The 25,733-nt window shown below is 41.2% G+C and overlaps 1 protein-coding gene across 4 annotated transcripts in view; it reads right to left on the bottom strand.

Annotated features, from left to right (window-relative positions):
- Nucleotides 1-17,764, bottom strand: part of LOC135549790 (thyroid hormone receptor beta-like) — a 125,099-nt gene extending 107,335 nt beyond the window's left edge. For 2 of the 4 annotated variants that reach the window (XM_064980087.1, XM_064980086.1), the window contains exon 1: nucleotides 17,520-17,764. The gene's annotated coding sequence lies outside the window, so the exon portion shown is untranslated. Of the gene's footprint in view, nucleotides 1-15,839; nucleotides 15,945-17,519 lie in introns of those variants that run through there. The other 2 variants (XM_064980088.1, XM_064980091.1) reach the window with 2 other exon arrangements.
- Nucleotides 17,765-25,733: the final 7,969 nt, after the last annotated feature.

The raw sequence follows: 25,733 nt of genomic DNA, 5'->3' as shown, positions 1-25,733 counted from the left end.
AGTCAACTGAGATTTCTTTAGTCAATCAGTAAGCAAAAAACAAATAAATAAATAACCTTGATGTACAAGACACCTATGTGATTCGATGCGGTCTGAGTGGACTGATCTATTGTTGAGGCAGTGGGTATGGCACAGTCCTGCAGTCTAAGACATAGGCTACTGAAATTGTTTATGGTTATATAATGTAAGAACAATGGTGCAACACAAAAAATATTATTTATTTTTTTAGGACAAATGAGCTTTCTCCCGTGTTGGATAATGGTCGCTGTCCGCGGTTCTGAAACGCATCACTGTGCTGTTGAATTGGTGCCTTTTTCTAGACCATGTTGCTACGTGCATAATTGCAAAGTTACCCATTATATTGGTGTTCAGAACAATGCGGCAGAGGCAAAATCAGAGTTAAGAGATGAGAAAACCGCCCTTGCCTTAATTGTCTAAGAAAAATGAGGAGAGAGGAAACCAACTTAATTGTGTCCACAAATGTGTCTGGCTTTATAAAGCATCCATATACAGTGCATTGGGGAGGTATTCAGACTTGACGTTTTCCACATTGCTACGGTAGGCCTTATTCTAAAAATCGTTAAATTGTTTTCCCCCTCATCTACACACAATACCCCACATTGACAAAGTAAAAACAGGTTTTTAGAAATGTTTTCAAATTTAAAATAAAAAAACTGAAATATCACATTTACATAAGGATTCAGACCCTTTACTTAGTACTTTGTTAAAGCATGTTTGGCAAAGATTACAGCCTTGAGACTTCTTGGGTTTGACACTACAAGCTTGGAACACCTGCATTTGGGGAGTTTCTCCCATTCTTCTCGGAAGATCCTCTCAAGCTCTGTCAGGTTGGATGGGGACTGTCACTGCACAGCTATTTTCAGGTGTCTCCAGAGATGTTTGACCGGGTTCAAGTCTGGGCTCTGGCTGGGCGACTCAAGAGCCTTCAGAGACTTGTCCCGAAGCCATTCATGCATCGTCTTGGCTGTCTGCTTAGGGTCGTTGTTCTGTTGGAAAATTAACCTTCACCCCAGTCTGAGGTCCTGAGTGCTCTGAAGCAGGTTCATCAAGGATCTCTCTATACTTCACTCCGTTCATCTTTCCCTCGATCCTGACTAGTCTCCCAGTCCCTGCCTCTGAAAAACATCCCCACAGCATGATGCTGCCACCCCCATGCTTCACCGTAGGGATGGTGCCAGGTTTTTCTTCAGACGTGACGCTTAGCTCCAGAGTTCCTCTGTGGAGATGGAAGAACCTTCCAGAAGGACAAACATCTCTGCAGCACTCCACCAATCAGTCCTTTATGGTAGAGTGGCCAGATGGAAGCCACTCCTCACTAAAAGGCACATGACAGCCCACGTGGAGTTTTCCAAAAGGTACCTAAAGGACTCACACCATGAGAAACAAGATTCTCTGCTCTGATGAAATGTGTACAAGCTGCCTTACGTTACAGAAACAGGAGACAGCCTGAGCACACACTAGTTGAAATTACATTGAATCAACATGGAATAGATGTTGAATTGATGTCTGTGCACAGTGGGAGGCTCCTGTCCTGTGGGCCATTCTAGCTCGGGCAAGGCTTACTTATTTTACCAACATACACACTGCTGAACACCAGGCCAATGTATTTCTGTATAGGCCAAAGGGTGGCAATGTACAGTACCAGTCAAAAGTTTGGACACCTACTTATTCAAGGGTTTTTCTTTAATTTTACTATTTTCTACATTGTAGAATAATAGTGAAGACATCACAACTATGAAATAACACATATGGAATCACGTGGAAACCAAAAACAAAAGTGTTTATTCACATATATTTAATATTTTTGATTCTTCAAAGTAGCCACCCTTTGCCTTGATGACATCTTTGCACACTCTTGGCATTATCTCAACCAGCTTCATAAGGAATGCTTTTCCAACTGTATTGAAGGAGTTCCTACATATGCTGAGCACTTGTTGACTGCTTTTCCTTCACTCTGCGGTCCAACTAATCCCAAACCATCTCAATTGGGTTGAGGTCGGGTGATTGTGAAGGCCAGGTCATCTGATGCAGCACTCCATCACTTTCCTTCTCGGTCAAATAGCCCTTACACATCCTGGAGGTGTGCTGGGTCATTGTCCTGTTGAAAAATAAATTATAGTCCCACTAACTGCAAAATCAGATGGGATGGCGTATCGCTGCAGAATGCTGTGGTATCCATGCTGGTTAAGTGTTCCTTGAATTCTAAATAAATCACAGACTGTCACCAGCAAAGCACCATCACACATCCTCTTCCATGCTTCATGGTGGGAGCAACACATGCGGAGATCATCTGTTCACCTGCTCTGCGTCTCACAAAGGCACGGCGGTTGGAACCAAAAATCTCCAATTTGGACTCATCAGACCAAAAGGACAGATTTCCACCAGTCTAATGTCCATTGCTCGTGTTTCTTGGCCCAAGCAAGTCTCTTCTTATTATTGGTGTCCTTTAGTAGTGGTTTCTCTGCAGCAATTCAACCATGAAGGCCTGATTCACGCAGTCTCCTCTGAACAGTTGATGTTGAGATGTGTCTGTTATTTGAACTCTGAGAAGCATTACTTTGGGCTGAAACCTGAGGTCCAGTCAACTCCAATGAACTTATCAGCAGAGGTAACTCTGGGTCTTTCTTTCCTGTGGCGGTCCTCATGAGAGCCAGTTTCATCAGAGAGCTTGATGGTTTTTGCGACTGCTCTTGAAGAAACTTTCAAAGTTCTTGAAATTTTCTGCATTGACTCACCTTCATGTCTTAAAGTAATGACGGACTGTCATTTCTCTTTGCCTATTTGAGCTGCTGTTGCCATAACATGGAGTTTGACTTTTACCAAATAGGGCTATCTTCTGTATACCACCCCTACCTTGTCACAACACAACTGATTGGCTCAAACGCATTAAGAAGGAAAGAAATTCCACAAATTAACAAGGAACACTTGTTAATTGAAATGCATTTCAGGATGCTACCTCACGAAGCTGGTTGAGACAATGCCAAGAGTGTGCAAAGCTGTCAACAGAGCAAAGGGTGGCTACTTTGAAGAATCTTTTTGGTTACTACATTATTCCATATGTGTTATTTCATAGATGTGATGTCTTCACTATTATTCTACAATGCAGAAAATATTAAAAATAAAGAAAAATCCTGGAATGAGTAGGTGCCCAAACTTTTGACTGGTACTTTACATGTCAATACTACAAGAGCCATAGTAATGTATGACACTACAGACAACTTCAGGAACAGAAATAAGAAGGGTGAATCAGGTCTTAACAGTTCAATCAACAAGGCTTCACCACTATACAGATGTAGGATCTTCATTTGAGCCAGTTTGCTACAATAGGAAATGTGAATTATTATGTGGATTATAATTAATTTACATTTTCATCAGGGAAAATCAAGTCTGAAATTTCTAAGTGGAAATCCAAATGCATTGCAAGAACGTTATCCTGCAACAGGGTGGTCAAATTAAGAACCCTACATCTGTACACCTCCCAGACCACATCACATCGGTTGGTACAGTACATTGTAAAGAAAACAAACCAGAAATGCAGCAATTATTATGTTCAAACATGTACAGGCTTGCAGAAAGAAGAAGCCGTGTTTGTGTTTGGGCAAAGCTCTCTCTTTAGCATTTTTCTGTGATCTTGATAAAAATGTAAGAATCATTAAGATGTTCCTGAGAACATGCTGGGTTGACTATCTGAGGTTGTGCTAAACCATTGCAGATGCTTGTGCTGTGTCCCAAATAGCACCCTATTCTCTACATAGGGCTATTTCAAAAATAGTGCACTATGAGCCCATTTGGGAATAGGGTGCCATTTGGGAAATAGCCTTGGTGCTGCTGTCGGTAGTCAAGAGGCCAAGCTGCCACTTTGCTGCCAAGCTGCACATTTTGTCCAGGGTTGACACACACAAACACCAGACCACAGGAACACAAGACAATTTCATTACTCAGCTGTCAAGTAGTCTTTCTCATGCTGTCCTTTCCTCATACAGCGGTGTTCTGTTCTAGGCATGTGTTGTGTGTGTGTTCTGTTCTGTTTGTTACGTCATCTGACACCGACGACCATTAAACTCCGCCGTTCATTTATCAGAAGAAAACATACATTCTTTAAAACATCTTGTCTCTTCCGAAACCGTGGTTCAACTCCCCAGCTGAATGCCTTCCAGACCCTCCCAGGGGCCTGTATGCACATCAGACCTGGATTCAAATATCACCAAATTATTTGAAATACTTTATCTGAGCTTGAATGTTAAAAAAGTATATAAAATATATTAAATAGTATTTGAACACAGGTCTGTGGCACATCAGGAGACTCATCTTCCAGAGAGGAGATGGACCAGGTACAACTCCTTCTGGGGCATTCTGTGGGTTCATCCATTCTAACATACCAACCCAATGCTACCTGTAGCTGCCTGCCTGTCTGTTTGCCATCTGGCCAATGTCTATTTTCTGCAACATTCATAAACTCCCCTATAGGGACGTTAAGGGAAAAAAACAACCCCACTGAGCTAAACAGAGGAGCCTCTGTGGAGAAGGGCTGAAACAGGTGGATAATACTTACTCTCCTGCAGGAGTAAACAATGTGTATCTACCTGACCTATTATATAATCGGATCGCTTACCGCTTCAAGAGATTCATGTGATTGACGATCAAACCATTCCAAAACACTGTACTATCTAAATCAGAACTTGGATCAATTCTCTTCCTTTACCTCACAGGAACACGAGTGGTTTGCATTCAATGATGTGTCCCAAATGGCACCCTATTCCCTATATAGTGCACTACTTTTGACCGGGGCCCATAACCTAACAAGTATCTCTGCTTTTGTAAGCAGCATCATCATACGGTAGGTTAAGGTTTAGCCCTGGATTCAAACCAACACAGATTTAACGAGCTGCACACAGCATTAGACTTGTAGACCTTTCCTGCAGTCAAATGACTAAACACCCTCTAGTGTGCTCATGGGTGGAATATTATACATATTTTTCATCATTTCAAAATGTAAAAGAATTTTTTTACAAAAAAATATTAAAAAGTCAGGTGTTGTCTATGTCAAAGTCTTGTTATATTTCAGTCTTTTGTTATTTATATAAAGTGTAATATTGGTATGCAAACTCAAAATGTAATACATTTAGGGCCTCCCGGGTGGCGCAGTGGTCTAGAGCACTGCATCGCAGTGCTAGCTGTGACACCAGAGACTCTGGGTTTGCACCAAGGCGAGGTCCATTTGGCCTAGCGCCGTCCGGATTAGGGAGGCTTTGGCCGGTAGGGATATCTTTGTCTCATCGCGCACTAGCGACTCCTGTGGCGGGCCGGGCAACCAGGTCGCCAGGTGCACGGTGTTCCTCCGACACATTGGCTTCTGGGTTGGATGCGTGCTGTGTTAAGAAGCAGTGCGGCTTGCTTGGGTTGTGTTTCGGAGGACGCATGGCTTTCAACCTTCGTCTCTCCCGTACGGGAGTTGTAGCGATGAGACAAGATAGTAACTACTAACAATTGGATACAACGTAAATGGGGAGAAAAGGGGGTAAAATATATATATATTTTTTAAGTAATGCATTTAAACTCTATACCTGACCTGGTACATAGTGTCTTCTTTTGTTTAAACCCATAAACACGTGTGTGAGGTGTATCCTTTTGTTTCAAATGATATTTGTTTAAGATTACCAATAAACACTCTCCGTGACCCTAATTTAGCCCACTGCATTAAAAGCTGTTGGCTGAAAACAATGCCAATGTCAGCTAGAGCAGAAATCACCTTCTAAAGTCAATTTGTTTGAATCCCAGCCTCTATGTTAAAAATTCTGCTAAAGTGCAATATCATTTCATGTGGGCATTAGCAGAGGATTAGTGGGCATTAGCAGAGGATTAGTGGGCATTAGCAGTGTGATTAGTGAGCATTAGCAGAGGATTAGTGGGCATTAGCAGTGTGATTAGTGGGCATTAGCAGAGTGATTAGTGGGTATTCGCAGTGTGATTAGTGGGCATTAGCAGTGTGATTAGTGGGCATTAGCAGTGTGATTAGTGGGCATTAGCAGTGTGATTAGTGGGCATTAGCAGTGGGATTAGTGGACATTAGCAGCATGATTAGTGGATATTAGCAGACTGAATATAGTCAGAACAGTTAGAACACAGCACAGCTTGCAGCCATCCAGCCGGTCAGTGATGAAATATGAGTGAGTGAGTGGGTGAGTGAGTGAGTGAGTGAGTGAGTGAGAGAGCATTTTAGCTCGCTCAAAGATGTGAGATAACGGTTCTCTCCCAAATGACACCCTATTCCCTTTAAAGTGCACTATTTTTGACCAAGGCCCATAAGGGGTTTGCATGGTTTCGTACTTTTCAGACTATTCCATAGGTTCCATATTGCCAGGCAAGATAATTAAGTATTTGAAGGAAACAAATAGTGTTTGAACCCAGGTCTGAGCAGACCAAGAAGGAAGACCTTGAGCCCTTACAACAACTCCGAGGTGGCATGGAGCAGGGTGTAGTGGTATCCATCAACTGATTATTGACATGGAGAACCCAAAACTTGGGCCGCAGGCCTCAGAACTCTTGAGTAGAACATATGAGTCTGGCCTGATCTGTAACAGCTCATGAAATGTTTGTGTATGTAGGGTGAGAGACTGCAAGTCAGAGAATTAAACTATGACTTTCATGAAGAGTGACTGGCCTAACATGGAGTAGAGCAGGATGGAGAAAGCATGGACAGACAGACATAGAACAATCATTTACTGTTGGTTGAGGAGATAATGTATGGAGATACTATATAGAGCACTACATTTGATAGAGCCCTATGAGCCGTTTGGGACACAGACACTGTAGGCTTTAATGGGATGGGAATGTGAGGGTTGTAATAGTTGAGTTATTCAACAGCGCAGGAGTTATATGTTTGAACTTGGCTGTGCCGTTAAAATTAATCATAGCTTTTAAAAAGACGTGCTGCAAGTCTCATGCCCTATCCAGCCTTTAGACATTTGGTCTATTCCCTAAAGTTTGACCAACACACAGCAAGTCTTTTTTGTCATAATGCAAGGTTTGAGCAAGTTTCTTTTTATTCAAAGCTTCTTCGCAAATGGCTTAGGCTTACTTTGTTCGCTGGAAGAAGACGAAAGATGGCAACTACTGAAAACAACCCTGGGTCTAACTGACAAGCCTCACTTACAATATAGCCTAGGCTTATCTAGTAAAACTATTTCTTTACTTTGAGACTCTCAAAACTAGTTATACATTTTAAAGCCACGCAATCTTTTTTCTTTCCTTACGTTGATTTTTTTTTTGCTTTAAAAAAGGTAGCCAGGCAGTCTGCCCCTTCATGGAGATAAAACACGCAATTCATGGAAGAAAAAAAAAACTCAACAAGGAAACAAAAGTACACCACTACGCCGTGGGCTTTGTTCGGAAGAAGCCCATGACCTCTGGAAGATATAAGAAAACTGGCATGTTGTTTGATAAACCTTCTCCCTTTTGGAGCACCACGTGTGTGACTTAAGGTACCACAGTGTCCCATAGGACTGGTCAGAAGTAGTGCTCTATATAGGGAACAGGATCAACACTAACAACTCTCCGATACCCAGCACTGTATCTACAAGCTGACAGTGTCTACTCAACCCTTCAAATCAAACAATCACCACTACAAATACTCAATCAAACCAAACCATTTCTACAACTGATGCATTTAAATCCAAGCAATAAATAATCACAATCATGATTCAATATTAATATTGTTCTTTTAAGCGCTTGTATTTAACAGTAAGAAATTCCCAGATGAGGTCAAAAGCAGGAAATCCTGAGTCCTCCAACGAAGATTAAGAAAACCAGAGAATTTGGGGAAAGTTTCCAGAATTTTGCAGTCAAAGCTGGAAGAACAACCAACCATGTAGCACCCAATTTGTTCCATCTCGGTTTTTCCCTCAATAAAACAGGATTAGGCTAAACGGTGTGCTACACTCAAATTGCTCCTGACACAAGACATGCAGTGTTTGAAAGGGCAGACATTTTAAAAGACACCTCTTGGTAGCACACCATGCAAGTCTCTGTACAAATCCAATAACATTGACAAAGTTAGTTATCACATTAAAGTCAAAGAAGGAAGTCTGCATCCCAAATGGAGCCCTATTCCCTACATAGTACACTACTTTTGAACAGAGCATTGACGCACCCTATGGCAGTGGACAGCTAGTACAGAAATACCAAAATACCTTAGGTATTCTCATTAGAGAATATGAATATAGGCTAACTTCTACTCACTGTAGATATGAACAGTATTTTGAAATGAAGAGTACTCCAAAATCCACAAACGGTGTTTCTAATCACGTTCAGTTTCAAGCTTTGGTCAAGAACTGTACAGTGCCCTTGGAAAGTATTCAGCCCCCTTGACTTTTCCCACATTTTGTTACGTTACACCCTTAAATAAATAAAACATCCTAAGCAATCTACACACGTAACCCATTAATGCAGGCTGACCACGGTCGTCAGTTGAACAGTGTTTCCTCCAACACATTGGTGCAGCTGGCTTCCGGGTTAAGCGGGCGAGTGTTAAGAAGCGCGGTTTGGAGGGTCATGTTTCGGAGGACGGGTAACTCCACCTTTGTCTCTCCCGATCCCATTGGGGAGTCGAAACGATGAGACAAGATCATAACTGGATCGCAATTGGATATCACGAAATTAGGGAGAAAAAAGGGGGCAAAATACACAAATAAATACAAAAAATAATTAAGATTGTTAGTTGGTACGTCAACCCCAAGGTAACTGTAATAGAACAAAAACCTGTACAACTCATTTAGCAAAAAGCACTAAAACAGAGGACTTCATATTGCAGATAGATTGTGGCTTCAATTATTGTAATTTTCTGCATAATTTCCAATCCCCCACATATTTTTTTGTCAATATACAGTACCAGTCAAAGGTTTGGATACACCTACTCATTCAAGGGTTTTTCTTTATTTTTATTATTTTCTACATTGTGGAATAATAGTGAAGACATCAAAACTATGAAAATAACACAGAAGGAATCATGTAGTAACCAAAAAAAGTGTTAAACAAATCAACATTTATTTTATATTCTTCAAAGAAGCCACCCTTTGCCTTGACAGCTTTGCACCCTCTTGGCATTCTCTCAACCAGGTTCATGAGGAATACTTTTCCAACAGTCTTGAAGGAGTTCTCACATATGCTGAGCACTTGTTGGCTGCTTTTCCTTCACTCTGTAGTCCAACTCATCCCAAACCATCTCAATTAGGTTGATAAGTTGCTCTGGATAAGAGCGTCTGCCAAATGACTTAAATGTAATGTAATGTAAAGGTCAGGTGATTGTGGAGGCCATGTTATCTGATGCAGCACTCCATCACTCTCCTTCTTGGTCAAATAGCCCTTACACATCCTGGAGGTATGCTGGGTCATTGTCCTGTTGAAAAACAAATGACAGTCCCACTAACCGTAAACCAGATGGGATGGCGTATCTGTGATAGCCATGCTGGTTAACTGTGCCTTGAATTCTAACTAGATCACTGACGGTGTCACCAGCAAAGCACCCCCAAACCATCACCCCTCCTCCATACTTCATGGTGGGAACCACACATGCGGAGATCATCTGTTCACCTACTCTGCATCTCACAAAAACACAGCGGTTGGAACCAAAAATCTCAAATTTGGACTCAGACCAAAAGGACAGATTTCCACCTGTCTAATGTCCATTGCTCGTGTTTCTCGGCCCAAGCAAGTCTCTTCTTATTATTGGTATCCTTTAGTAATGGTTTCTATGCAGCAATTTGACCATGAAGGACTGATTCACACAGTCTCTTCTGAACAGTTGATGTTGAGATCAGAGGTCGACCGATTATGATTTTTCAAAGCCGATACCGATTATTGGAGGACCCAAAAAAAAGTCGATACTAATTGATTGGCCGATTTAAAAAAAATGTTTTTATATATTTGTAATAATGACAATAGTGAATGAACACTTATTTTAACTTAATATAATACATCAATAAAATAATTTAGCCTCAAATAAATAATGAAACATGTTCAATTTGATTTAAATAATGCAAAAACAAAGTGTTGGAAAAGAAAGTAAAGGTGCAATATGTGCCACGTAAAAAAGCTAACGTTTAAGTTCCTTGCTCAGAACATGAGAACATATGAAAGCTGGTGGTTCCTTTTAACAGGAGTCTTCAATATTCCCAGGTAAGAAGTTTTAGGTTGTAGTTATTATAGGAATTATAGGACTATTTCTCTCTATACCATTTGTATTTCATATACCTTTGACTGTTGGATGTTCTTATAGGAAAGTTAGTATTGCCAGTGTAACAGTATACAGTGGGGCAAAAAAGTATTTAGTCAGCCACCAATTGTGCATGTTCTCCCACTTAAAAAGATGAGAGAGGCCTGTAATTTTCATCATAAAATCACATTGTAGGATTTTTATTGAATTGATTTGCAAATTATGCTGGAAAATAAGTATTTGGTCACCTACAAACAAGCAAGATTTCTGTCTCTCACAGACCTGCAACTTCTTCTTTAAGAGGCTGCTCTGTCCTCCACTCGTTACCTGTATTAATGGCACCTGTTTGAACTTGTCATCAGTATAAAAGACACCTGTCCACAACCTCAAACAGTCACACTCCAAACTCCACTATGGCCAAGACCAAAGAGCTGTCAAAGGACACCAGAAACAAAATTGGAGACCTGCACCAGGCTGGGAAGACTGAATCTGCAATAGGTAAGCAGCTTAGTTTGAAGAAATCAACTGTGGGAGCAATTATTAGGAAATGGAAGACATACAAGACCACTGATAACCTCCCTCGATCTGGGGCTCCACGCAAGATCTCACCCCGTGGGGTCAAAATGATCACAAGAACGGTGAGCAAAAATCCCAGAACCACACGGCGGGACCTAGTGAATGACCTGCAGAGAGCTGGGACCAAAGTAACAAAGCCTACCATCAGTAACACACTACGCCGCCAGGGACTCAAATCCTGCAGTGCCAGATGTGTCCCCCTGCTTAAGCCAGGCCCGTCTGAAGTTTGCTAGAGAGCATTTGGATGATCCAGAAGAAGATTGGGAGAATGTCATATGGTCAGATGAAACCAAAATATAACTTTTTGGTAAAAACTCAACTCGTTGTGTTTGGAGGACCTACCTACTGTGAAGCATGAGGGTGGAAACATCATGCTTTGGGGCTGTTTTTCTGCAAAGGGACCAGGACGACTGATCCGTGTAAAGGAAAGAATGGGGCCATGTATCGTGAGACTTTTAGTGAAAACCTCCTTCCATCAGCAAGGGCATTGAAGATGAAACGTGGATGGGTCTTTCAGCATGACAATGATCCCAAACACACCGCCCGGGCAACGAACGAGTGGCTTCGTAAGAAGCATTTCAAGGTCCTGGAGTGGCCTAGCCAGTCTCCAGATCTCAACCCCATAGAAAATCTTTGGAGGGAGTTGAAAGTCCGTGTTGCCCATCAACAGCCTTAAAACATCACTGCTCTAGAGGAGATCTGCATGGAGGAATGGGCCAAAATACCAGCAACAGTGTGTGAAAACCTTGTGAAGACATACAGAAAATGTTTGACCTCTTTCATTGCCAAGAAAGGGTATGTAACAAAGTATTGAGATAAACTTTTGTTATTGACCAAATACTTATTTTCCACCATAATTTGCAAATAAATTCATTAAATCCTACAATGTGATTTTCTGGATTGTTTTTTCTTCTCATTTTGTCTGTCATAGTTGAAGTGTACCTATGATGAAAATTACAGGCCTCTCATCTTTTTAAGTGGAAGAACTTGCACAATTGGTGGCTGACAAAATACTTTTTTGCCCCACTGTAGCTTCCGTCCCTCTCCTCGCCCCTACCTGGGCTCAAACCAGGAACACATCGACAACAGCCACCCTCGAAGCAGCGTTACCCATCGCACCACAAAAGCCGCGGCCCTTGCAGAGCAAGGGGAACAACCACTCCAATTCTCAGAGCGGGTGACGTTTGAAACACTATTAGCGTGCACCCCGCTAGCTAGCCATTTCACATCGGTTACACCAGCCTAATCTCGGGGGTTGATAGGCTTGAAGTCATAGACAGCTCAATGCTTGAAGCACAGCTACAAGCTGCTGGCAAAACGCACAAGAGTTGTTTGAATGAATGCTTACGAGCCTGCTTGTGCCTACCATCGCTCAGTCAGACTGCTCTATCAAATCATAGACTTAATTATAACATAACACACAAATACGAGCCGTAGGTCATTAATATGGTCGAATCCGGAAACTATCATCTCGAAAACAAGATTTTATTTTATTTTTATTTTTTATTTCACCTTTATTTAACCAGGTAGGCTAGTTGAGAACAAGTTCTCATTTGCAACTGCGACCTGGCCAAGATAAAGCTTAGCAGTGTGAACAGACAACACAGAGTTACACATGGAGTAAACAATTAACAAGTCAATAACACAGTACAAAAAAAGGGGAGTCTATATACATTGTGTGCAAATGGCATGAGGAGGTAGGCGAATAATTACAATTTTGCAGATTAACACTGGAGTGATAAATGATCAGATGGTCATGTACAGGTAGAGATATTGGTGTGCAAAAGAGCAGAAAAGTAAATAAATAAAAAAAGTATGGGGATGAGGTAGGTGAAAATGGGTGGGCTATTTACCAATAGACTATGTACAGCTACAGCGATCGGTTAGCTGCTCAGATAGCACAAGTTTGAAGTTGGTGAGGGAGATAAAAGTCTCCAACTTCAGGGATTTTTGCAATTCGTTCCAGTCACAGGCAGCAGAGTACTGGAACGAAAGGCGGCCAAATGAGGTGTTGGCTTTAGGGATGATCAGTGAGATACACCTGCTGGAGCGCGTGCTACGGATGGGTGTTGCCATCATGACCAGTGAACTGAGATAAGGCGGAGCTTTAAGATGTTTATTCTTTCAGTGAAATACGGAACCGTTCCGTATTTTATCTAACGAGTGGCATCCATAAGTCTAAATATTCCTGTTACATTGCACAACCATCAATGGTATGTCATAATTACCTACAATTCTGGCAAATTAGGCGGCCCAAACTGTTGCATATTCACCGACTCTGAGTGCAATGAATGCAAGAGAAGTGACACAATTTCACCTGGTTAATATTGCCTGCTAACCTGGATTTCTTTGGGGAAAATATGCAGGTTTAAAAATATATACTTCTGTGTATTGATTTTAAGAAAGGCATTGATGTTTATGGTTGGGTACAGTCGTGCAACGATTGTGCTTTTTTGCAAATGCGCTTTTGTTAAATCATCCCCCGTTTGGCAAAGTTGGCTGTCTTTGTTAGGAAGAAATAGTCTTCACAGAGTTCACAACGAGCCAGGTTAGCAGGCAATATTAACTAAACATGCAGGTTTAAAAATATATACTTGTGTATTGATTTTAAGAAAGGCATTGGTGTTTATGGTTAGGTTCACATTGGAGCAAGACAGTCCTTTTTCGCGAATACGCACCACATCGATTATATGCAATGCAGGACATGCTAGATAAACTAGTAATATCATCAACCATGTGTAGTTAACTAGTGGTTATGATTGTTTTTTATTAGATAAGTTTAATGCTAGCTAGCAACTTACCTTGGCTTCTTACTGCATTTGCGTAACAGGCAGTCTCCTCGTGTAGTGCAATGTAATCAGGTGGTTAGAGCATTGTACTAGTTAACTGTAAGGTTCCAAGATTGAATCCCCGAGCTGACAAGGTAAAAATCTGTTGTTCTGCCCCTAAACAAGGCAGTTAACCCACCGTTCCTAGGCCGTCATTGAAAATAAGATTGTGTTAACTGACTTGCCTAGTTAAAAGATAAAGGTGTAAAAAAATCTATATATATATTTTTTTTAAATCGGCCAAATCGGTGTCAAAGAAAATACTGATTTCCGATTGCTATGAAAACTTGAAATCCGCCCTAATCAACCGGCCATTCCAATTAATCGTTCAACCTCTAGTTGAGATGTGTCTGTTACATGAACTCTGTGAAGCATTTATATGGGCTCCAGTCTGAGGTGCAGTCAACTCTAATGAACTTATCCTCTGCAGCAAAGGTAACTCTGGGTCTTCCTTTCCTGTGGTGGTCCTTATGAGAGCCAGTCTCATCATAGCGTTTTATGGTTTTTGCAACTACACTTAAAGAAACTTTGAGTTCTTGAAATGTTATGGATTGACTGGCATATATTAAAGAAATGATGGATTGTCGTTTCTCTTTGCTTTTTTGAGCTGTTCTTGCCATAATATGGACTTGGTCTTTTACCAAATAGGGCTATCTTCTGTATATCACCACTACCTTGTCACAACACAACTGATTGGCTCAAATGCATTAAGGAAAGAAATTCCACAAATTAACAAGGCACACCTTGTATTCCAGGTGACTACCTCATGAAGCTGGTTGAGAGAATGCCAAGAGTGTGCAAAGGAGTCATCAAGGCAAACGGTGGCTACATTGAAGAATCTCAAATATATTTTGATTTGTTTAACTCTTTTTTGTTTACTACATGATTCCATGTGTGTTATTTCATAGTTTTGACATTGGCACTATTATTCTACAATGTAGAAAATAAATAAAAACCCGGGAATGAGTAGGTGTGTCCAAACGTTTGACAGGTAATGTATATTATTTTGTAAAAATATATTTGTTTTAATATATTTTCCTTTATTATTTTCCCCTAAACCTACCACACCTCTCCTAACTGGAGTAAACTAATGGACAACAATACTTAGTCTTCTACTTTTGGCTTATACATACATTTGACGGACAGTATATTTTACATGAGTTATCTTTTGTTCGTTTTTAGTCCAGCCTTCAGCTAACCTCAATTTAAGGATATCGTTAAATTGAACATGCATTTATTGTTGTTGTTGGAAGAAAAAAACAACTAATTGGTTTTATTAAATTCTGTGAAAAACTTGAATGATATAGTGAGAACGTCTGTGCAATGCAACTTCTGGAGACGTGTGAATGCGAAGATGGCCCCAAATATTTATATAAAACATTATATTTGGTTCAAGTTAACATATTTAGCAAAGATGGGATGGGTCGATATTTAGTTATTTCATTTCTGTAAGAGGTTTAACAAACTATAATGGCCTAACATTGAAGTTGATTCCCATGCAAAACATAAAATACCATAAATACACCAATTGAAGCAACCACGTATGTATCCATCGAGCACGTTCTGATTGGCCAGTGAGGGGCCTAACCTCAATAAACCCACAACTGGTTTATTAATCAAAACCCAGCCCTTTCATGCCACTGCCAGCACTGTGCTGATCATTTTTGGTGGGGAAAATAGCACAAATATTTTGGATACACCCCCATAACTATAGTGCTAACATCAGTGCTTAGATTTACGATTGTGTTAGGTTTGTTAATTAATCGATTACAAATGACATGACCCCCCCTTGACTAAATAAAAAAATACTAACCCCTCCCCCTGATGACTGATATTGAAAAAGCATGACCCTCCCCCATTTTCCTCCGGGTAACAATTGTGTACATTTCGACCACTCCCTTATCAGAAGTTATCCTGCAAGTCCACTGATAGTACAGGCCAACCGAGTACATTCAAAAGTCTGCTTTCATGCCGTGTCAAACTAACAACCTCGAAGTTTCAATAGCCTGAATACAGAACCCTGGCAGATCAGAAAGGATTGGACATTTACGTAATCAAGTGGCTATCAGACATCCACTGCAGGCGTGCTTTGGTGCGTTCAATAGGGCTACATTAGGATATCGCCCGGTTAATTTACACTAGGGCTAACTCGTGTCACAAATTATCCTAAAGTATCGATGTAGGTGTTGTAAGTCTACTCGTACCGTTAGGTCAGCTTTTGATTTCTTCACCAGTTCGCAAATTGACTTCAATTTTCACACGGCATCGCTGTGAAGGCTGTCGTTTGACCTGAAATACCCCCAGCCAGAACAGCAGAATCCATGAGAGCAGAGAATTCTGATACATGTCCCGAAACTCTATCTACGGCAACACTGGAAGGACAATTTCATTCTGAGGCACGTTGATACGAGGTTGCAGAACATGTTTATCAGATCCACGTGACGTAATATTGTAACCATTCCAACAAAATATTGTTACATTGTAACTACCTACAGTGGTAATAGAAGTTTAAATCATAATTAACTTTCCACAACGGAAAAGAAAATCGTTTACAGCACTTAGTAGTCTAGGCTAAGAATTAGTGATGGTGCAACGTTATAGCCTAAAATAATTATTAAATTACAGGGGCAATATATTGGCTACTTCCAAACATGACTGATATGCCTTCAATGGGCTATTAGACGACCTGCACAGTGCCAAAATCAAAACCCCGCCTATCAGCCATGAGAAGCTACGTTATCTCAACGATGAGAGCAACCATCTATTTCCTCCTTACCTTGCATAACATTTCCTCACCCTTTAACATCTCTAGATTGTCCGTGTTGTGCCATAGGCCTAGGCCTAAATGACGTATTTATTTTCCATATAAAAAGGTCTATGCCTTATATAGGTCAGTGTCTCCAATGACAAATAGCTTACTGTTAGGCTACTTCATGCATAACTTATTTATATGATTCAAGAACGAATGACTCATACATATTGGATATTATTTTGAACATTTGAAATTCAGCATTGATTGTGATTGGCAACATTTCTTATTTCTATTTCTTGTGTTTTTGTTACACCTTATATTATTTTTAGTACTACATTGATATTGATTACTGCGTTGTTGGTTTAGAGCTTGCAAGAAAGGCATTTCCCTTGACCATTTAAACTTGAAACGCTAATATTTTCTCTTACAAGACAGTTTTAATAGCCCAATAATAAGGCCTATTAACGTACACAAAGCCATTCTTAAGCCATTATTAATTATTCATTCTGCATCTATCAAGTTGTTAGGCGAGCATAGGCTATTTTATTTTGCCTACTTAGACAATAACCTGCATGACAAAGTTTTGTTAATATTTGGGGCAGGCTATCCAGATGTTCTGAACAGCGCATTTGAATTATAAAGCGCCCCGGCCTGTGTGTCTAAAGACTGACCGGCAACAAATTATAATCCATATAACGTTATAAATACTTGTTGACTGGCCAATGGCATGCAGCAGTTGTAATTCTGATGCAAACTGTAGCCAACACAAAAAAAATATTCGAAATGCACACCAGATTAATCTGCCGATTCTGCCACAAAATTATTTCACATCCGCCCACATTATAAAACCTTGATTTCAGACCGCCATTAGCCTGAACAACAAACACCAACTCAAGAGATCGTATAAAAAAAACAATTCGACGAAAGTAGACAATAATCAGGCAAAGGGAGTGTTTCTTATCGACAAACGAATGAACAGTCTAGCGACTTCTGGAACGTCTACAAACGGACGTAATGTTTTCAAGAGCACCTTTTCCCTGCACCGGAATATTGACGTTTCAAAGAAGAACACAACAATTGGACAACATACTACATACGCAGCAAAGAATAACACAAAAATGGGGCAACATACCACATACGCAGGTCGGCACACAGAAATGCTATTTTCCGACACTCCGCCGGTGCATTCCTCTCTTACTGAGTTTGTGCGGATGTAGTCGGTGTTTGTTGTACCTGCGAGCGGGATGGAACAGATGCAACGCGTGGCCTGGAATGACCCGACGAAGCTGAGTATGCGAGAAAGTCTGGGCTGACCAACTTCAACATGGACCCAGGAAAACGAAGTGTAGCCTACTGACAACTGCAGCGCTCGGATTGATCGCTATGGGGAATCAGAGAGCTGTTGTTTGAATCCGTCAGCCAGGAAACAAACCAAGCATCACCCAGTGGCGGTTGGTGCCATTTAAGATGAGGGAGGATGATTATTTTATTTCTATTACAGCATAGCGGGTGACTGTTATTCATATTCCAATCACCCAGCTCAATGTAACATTGATAGATTATTATTATTATTATATTTTTATTTGACATTTTTTTCACCCCAATTTCATGGTATCCAATTGGCAGTTAGTGTTGTCTCATCACTAACTCCCGTACGAACTCGGGAGAGGCGAAGGTCAAGAGCCATGCGTCCCCAAAACACGACCCAACCAAGCCAAACTGCTTCTTGACACAATTCCTGCTTAACCTAGAAGCCAGCCACACCAATGTGTCGGAGGAAACACCATACACCTTTTAATTTTTTTTAATTTTACCTTTATTTAACCAGGCAAGTCAGTTAAGAACAAATTCTTATTTTCAATGACGGCCTGGGAACAGTGGGTTAACTGCCTGTTCAGGGGCAGAACGACAGATTTGTACATTGTCAGCTCGGGGGTTTGAACTTGCAACCTTCCGGTTACTAGTCCAACGCTCTAACCACTAGGCTACCCTGCCGCCCTGGTGACCATATCAGCGTGCATGCGCCCGACCCGTCACAGGAGTCGCTAGAGCGCGATGGGGCAAGGACATCCCTGCCAGCCAAACCCTCACCTAACCTGGACGATGCTTGGCCAATTGTGCACCGCCCCATGGGTCTCCCGGTCGCAGCCGGCTCTCGACAGAGCCTGGACTCTAACCAGAATCTCTAGGGACACAGCTAGAAACTGCGATGCAGTGCCTTAGACCTCTGTGCAACCTTGGAGGCCAACATCGATAGATTCAAACTACTACTTTATACTCAAATTTGCCCTATACCTTTTCTGAGGTTGCTACAACCTAGCCTATGAATGAAAGTTTACAACGTAGGTGTACACAGTTCGAAAGAAAAAAATGGACACAGTGACACATTCAATACCGCCTTCCACACTCTTGCATGCTTCTAGCTGATCTAGGGTGTAATCATTAGTCCAACAGTTGCAAATGAGCTTCAGTTGGACAAATTAGTGTATGTTTATCCCTGTTTTGTTCTGTTTTTCTTCCGTTTAAGAAACGTTTTTCTACATAATCGGTGGAATGAATACACCCCTGATCAAACGTACACACAGTTAATTTTCATAGTAGCCACATTGTGTTCCTTCTCACGTCTACGCACTATACTTAAAGGGGATTTATTTTATTTTATACTCCTCTCACCTTTTCCCTTTGCTTGTGGACTTCAATGCACAACACATCAGCTGTATGTGACCAGAGATCCAGTGTTGTGTTGTATAGTCATAGCCAGCTAGCTAACATAGCATCCCTGTGTGGGTGTCTCTCTCTTTCTTGCTTCTCCTTCACTTTTGAAGAAATGTATTTGTTCAAAGCTGTTCAACTATTGTCTTTCTCTCTCACCGCATTTTATGCGCTGCAGTGCAAGCTAGCTGTAGCTTATGCTTTCAGTACTGGATTCATACTCTGTTCCTTTTGTTGGGGTGGACAACATGTCAGTTCATGCTGCAAGTGCTCTGATAGGTTGGAAGATGTCCTTAGTGTAACGGCATTCTTCCTCTTCTGAGGAGGAGTAGCGAGAAGGATCGGAGGACCGATGCGCAGCGTGGTAAGTGTCCATAACGTTTATTTAAAGACATAAACTGAACACTACAAAACAATAACCGTGAAACGAATAAAACCGAAACAGCACCGTGTGGCAACAAACACTCAGTCGGAAAACAAACACCCACAACTCAAAAGTGAAACCCAGGCTACCTAAGTATGATTCTCAATCAGAGACAACTAACGACACCTGCCTCTGATTGAGAACCATACTCGGCTGAACTCAAAACCCCAACATAGAAAAACACACATAGACTGCCCACCCCAACTCATGCCCTGACCATACTAAATAAAGACAAAACAAAGGCAATAAAGGTCAGAACGTGACACTCAGGAATTTGTCATAATTCCTGTGTAAGTGTATGGAAGGGGGTGAGAACCATGAGCCTCCTAGGTTTTGTATTGAAGTCAGTGTATCCAGAGGAGGACGGAAGCTAGCTGTCCTTCCGGCTACACCATCGTGCTACCCTACAGAGTGCTGTTGAGGCTACTGTAAACATTTATTGAAAAACAGTGTGTTTTAATCAATTGTTTTGTCACATTAATATATTTAGTGTAGTTTTATCAAAAAAAGGATCACTTTTTAAATGTTTCACTATTTGTATTTTTATGAAAATTCGCTGAGGATGGTCCTTCCCTTCGTCCTCTGAGGAGCCTCCACTGGCATCACACCTAGTTTACATGCGTCTTCTGACAGATGTAGTGTAACCTAAGTTGAAAACATGCATATTCATACAGTTATAACTTCAATGATGTTGAATCCACTTACTCCCAAAATAATATTGTGTGTGTGTCTATCTGTGTCTGTGCCTGACTGTGTATTTGTTTTTGTGTATAGCGTCAATATGTTCATCAAACTGCACCTACATGGCTAGACTACTGAATATACAGTAGTAGGGTTACTGTAATGACAATTGACCCCAATTGATCTGTCTTGGACCTTAACCTGGTTGGAAGAATCAGTTCACCTTTGTATGGACGTGTGTCTGTGTGCGTATGCATGTGTGTGTGTTTTAATCTCATAGCGTCAATATGCTCCTCTCTTCAAACTATAGGCTACCATGTACATGGCTAGACCACTGAATAAACAGCAGTAGGTTTACTTGTAATGACATTGACCACATTTCTCTCTCTCTCTTGGACCTTGACCTGGTTGGAAGAATCAGTGAACCTTTACATTTAGTATGCCTCCTAACTGTGAGGGGAATTCAAGGCAGTTATAAACTGGGTGGTTTGAGCCCTGAATTCTGATTGGCTGAAGACCATGTGAAATCAGACCGTGTACCACGGGTGTGGCAAAACAATTAATTTTACTGCTCTAATTACATTGGTAACCAGTTTATAATAGCAGTACGGCTCCTCGGGGTTTGTGAAATATGGCCAATATACCACGTTGCGTCATGCCAAAGAACAGCCCTTAGCCGTGGTATATTGGCCATATACCACACCTTCTCTTGCCTTTTTGCTTAAATATATCATGGCCAATGTCCCAAGTGGCACCCTATTCAATATATAGTGCACTACTAATGACCATAACCCTAGTCAAAAGTAATGCACTACATAGGGAATAGGATGCCATTTGGGATGGACATCTGGTGATATGACGCAGAAATTGCAAAAAATCATGACTACTATACCCAGTGGAAATTTTAGCATGTCAACCTTGATGGGGCAAACCATTTTTTGGGGGGGGGGGATGCATGCCAGCAAAGCCACTATACAGCACAACACAACACTAAACAATACATTAATTGCACTATAACGGTGACAAACGGTGCCAACAAAATGTTAGGGCCTACATAAAGCTATCCCAACAGCGGAGTCCCAACATCTTACCACTGCTACACCTGGCTATCAGCGGAGCCTTGTCTGACAGCGAAACAGTTCAAGCAGCCTCATTCACTGCCTTTTAAAAAAACATAGCAGATATGGCTGAGTTGCTTAAACAAATGTGGTTTCTACTGACAATTGAGAAGTACAAACTATTGCATAAGTGGATGACAAGCGGATAAGAGGCAATCCGTAATTTCAATTAAGACATTAATGAGCTAGCTAGGAAGGACGTAGTGAATATAACTATTTGTTCAGCACTTTTGAAATGTACAGTGACAGAATTTAGAACATGGGCCGTTCTTACAGTGTTCTTCCTGTACACCAGGTCAGCACCGTAGGATAAATAAAAGGAGCATATAAGCAGACAATGAAAGCTCTTACAATATTCAATGATTACATTTCTCTAACTCAGGTTATAGGCTACATGTGCACACACCAAGTCAGAACAGTAGGATAAATTAAGAGGGGAAAATAGACCAAATTATTAGGGTGAGGCACATGGGCTACTAACAGCTTACTACACAACATACTTAGTATTACTTTCTTCGCTACAGTATACTTAGCTTATTTCATAATTTCTGCAGCAGCATACAAGACATTTTTGGACTCACCTTGTTGTGCTTTGCTCACTTGAACAGGAAGGTGGTGCGGCAGTCTTTCGTGGGCAAATTTTGTCATCAGACTTTGTCATCAAAGTCTTGGCATTCTCAGGATTTATGGTGCTTTCAAGACAACTGGGAAATGTAAAAAAACAAGGCGAAATCATGAAGACATCAGTGATCTTCAGGTCGTAGCTCTATAAAGAGGCCCAAGTTCCCGATTTTCAAATCTGAGTTGGCTGACCGTTCAAAACCTATTTTCCCATTCGGAGCAAATTTTTTCCTGTTTCCTGAGTTCCCAGTTGTCTTGAACTCACTGAAGTCCATTTTTCCAGTTCTGAGTTCACAGTTGTTTTGAGAAATCATGCTGGATTGACAGCATTGCCAATGTTGAATGTTTATCATTTTAAGCTTGTAAAATAGACCCTTAAACCTAGAATTGGGACCACACACCCACTCCACTGAATAGCAGGCTAGTGATTTCTTTGCAATGTTTACAGATAGCCACTGATTCCTTCCAAACCACTCATTGTTGAATTTGCGATTTCCAATTTGTTGTTTAATGTTTATGGCCGATTAGCACCAATACATTTACCTTTAATTTCTCTTCATTATTTCTATTCAAATGACAAGAATTAAAAAGGATTTGCCAGTAGATTGTTGACTTGATTCATGATGATGACTGCTAGCTAAGATTTTGAAAGTATGATGTTAACATGAACAGTCCAATCAAAGCTACTGTAGATATAATGTGATTTGACATAATTATATCTGTAGCCAATGACCTTGAGCCTTCTTGGATGGGCACTTCTAATGTAACTCTACGGCAGCAGCCAAGGGGCTTGCATTTTTGGCAGTGACGTAGTGTCCCCATGAGTGACAGAACACTGAGCGAATCACGGTGCAACTAGAGAACATTACCAATCCCTATGCTCCATGTTTTCCGCTGGCTGCCCCACCACCACCACAGAAAGCACTGAGCTAGGCTGAAACATCTGCATTTTGTATTTGCCTTATTCAAGAAAGCAAAAATGTATGGAGGCTTTATTAACTCAAATATATTATTAAATGTTTTACTTTGTTTGCTAACTGATATGTGACATGTATTAATTACAAAATAACATGCAAAACAGGCAACCCCCTCCCCCCCATGTATATCATTTATTTGGCAAAAAATGCTCTTCCCTACCTCCCCCTGAATGACAGGTCGCCACTGACTGTACCAACATTAACAAGTTAAATCCATTTTCCCTTTTTGGCTTCATATAATGTGTTCCAACAGCACTAAACACCCCCTAACTATTCACAGTAGGGGTGTATTTCAAACATAACACAAGAATGGGTTTAGGCTATGACAGAATTATATCTATTTTATTTCCACAAGTGTAGGCTATGAATAAAGTTACATTATCAACCAATCACATGAGTAGGCTTAGACTGTAATACAAGTGGTATCTGCAGTAATCTATCTGGTTTAGTGCTAGGTAGTGGCTGTCTTTCTTTGCTGTCCGATGTGTCCCAACCTTACCATGGTGTGCTGTAGTGCATCCTTCGTTACCAATCAATTCTGGTCAAGTATCTGTGACACAGTACTGGCTGGCAGGCTGGCAGGCAGGCAGTAGTTCAGACACCAGGCAATGAAGTTATAAGCTGAAACAGGTGCCCTTCCATGAATGACATCATCTGTGTTAACATGTCGCTGTGATGTCTGGTTGTTGGTCGTTTCTAGTGCCGTTGTAACTGCCGTAAAAGTCTGAGAATGTTCTGGACTCTAGTGTAAAATGTACACTGATTGTACAACACCTGCTCTTTCCATGAAATAGAGTGACCAGGTGAATCCAGGTGAAGCTATGATCCCTTATTGATGTCACTTGTTAAATTGACTTAAATCAGTGTAGATGAAGGGGAGGAGACAGGTTAAGTAAGGATTTTTAAGCCTTGAGACAATTGACACAGGGATTGTGTATGTGTGCCATTCAGAGGGTGAATGGGCAAGCCAAAATATTTAAGTGCATTTGATCAGGTTATTTTTCATAATTTCATAATTAATAAAGTTTTTTTTTTTTAACTGACAAAATCCGGTGTTTCTATGTCAAACAGTTTAGTTATATTTCAGTTTTCTGTGATGTAATATTGGGATGTAAACTCAAAATTGAATACATTTCGCCTCTATATCTGATATGGTACAGATGTCCTCTTTTTTTAAAGCCCATAACCATGTGTATGAGGTGTATACATTTGTTTAAGACTACAAAGAATCACCCTGAGTGACCCTGATTTAGCCCACTGCAGTAAAATATGAAACCATCACTCAAAGAGAAGCAAATGACATTGACCCTGCTTAGCATTTGTCCATTAATCTTGCTGCTCTCAGTGGCGTATATGTTTTGAATTGCTTACTGTATATACTACTTTATTCCATGCTGTTATGTAAAGTGCTACCATTTACTCACTCACTAAATCACTTATAAAAAGCAGCTACCCCGGTTAGTACCTTCTCTAAGCATGCAGCTCTTGCCTTGCTGTGTAGGACCTAAGCCAAGCACAAGGGAATAGAGTAGTCTGCTCTCTCTCTATCACTATCTGCTGTGTTATGCATCAGTGACTTAGAGCATTAAAGATTCATGTCCTTGAACAGCATCTACAGTCCTGTATGGGTTGAACGTTAATGTGCCATGAACTTCCTAAACCACTCCTTTCGATAACTTTCAGAAACTTCAATGGAGGGGAGCCTCCCGAGTGGCACAGCGGTCTAAGGCACTGCATCACAGTGCTAGAAGCGTCACTACAGATCCGAGTTCAATCCTGGGCTGTGTCGCAGTTGGCCGCGACTAGGAGACCCATGAGGCGGAGCACAATTGGCCCAGCTTCATCCAAGTTAGGGGAAGGTGTGGCCTGCTGGGTTGTCCTTGTCCCTTCACACTCTAACAGAGTTAAAATTAATATACATACATAAATGTGTAATAATATTTACACTGCAACGACATCATTTTAGTGTGAGATTTGTACATTTGAAATGTTTCTATTGGTTCTGTTGTGCCAGGCAAGCTCTTTACATTTTTGTTGTTGAATTTGACCCCTTTTTCTCCCCAATTTGTAAGTCGCTCTGGATAAGAGCGTCTGCTAAATGACTTAAATGTAAATGTAAATGTAAAATTTCATGGTATCCAATTGTTGTAGTAGCTACTATCTTGTCTCATCGCTACAACTCCTGTACGGGCTCGGGAGAGACAAAGGTTGAAAGTCATGCGACCTCCGACACACAACCCAACCAAGCCGCACTGCTTCTTAACACAGTGCACATCTGACCCGGAAGCCAGCCGCACCAATGTGTCGGAGTAAACACCGTGCACCTGGCAACAGGGGTTAGCGTGCACTGCGCCCGGCCTGCCACAGGAGTCGCTGGTGCGTGATGAGACATCCCTACCGGCCAATCCCTCCCTAACCCTCGTCAACCCACGGACCTCCTGGTCGCAGCCGGTTACGACAGAGCCTGGGCGTGAGCCCAGGGACTCTGATGGCACAGCTGGTGCTGCAGTACTGCGCCCTTAACCACTGCGCCACCCGGGAGGCCTCGCCAGGCAAGCTCAATCAAGCCGAGCTAAAGTATTTACAATTATTTCAAATACTAGTTGAACCCAGGTCTGAGACATAGACAAGTGGGAGGATACAGCAGCAGAGAGAGAGGATCAGGCCAGAGGAGCGGGCTATAAAACCACAAAGCACCCAAACCACAGGTCAAACCACATAACCTCACATCCGCACAGAGAAAGCCATTGGACTGTAACTGCATATATCTAGTCAGTCTGTCTGTCTGTCTGTCTGTCTCAAGTTGGATACTG

The sequence above is a fragment of the Oncorhynchus masou genome, chromosome 12 (genome assembly GCF_036934945.1).
Source record: "Oncorhynchus masou masou isolate Uvic2021 chromosome 12, UVic_Omas_1.1, whole genome shotgun sequence".
Taxonomy (NCBI): Eukaryota; Metazoa; Chordata; class Actinopteri; order Salmoniformes; family Salmonidae; genus Oncorhynchus; species Oncorhynchus masou.
Note: the sequence above shows the minus strand (reverse complement) of the source record. Positions and strands in the feature narration are given on the sequence as shown.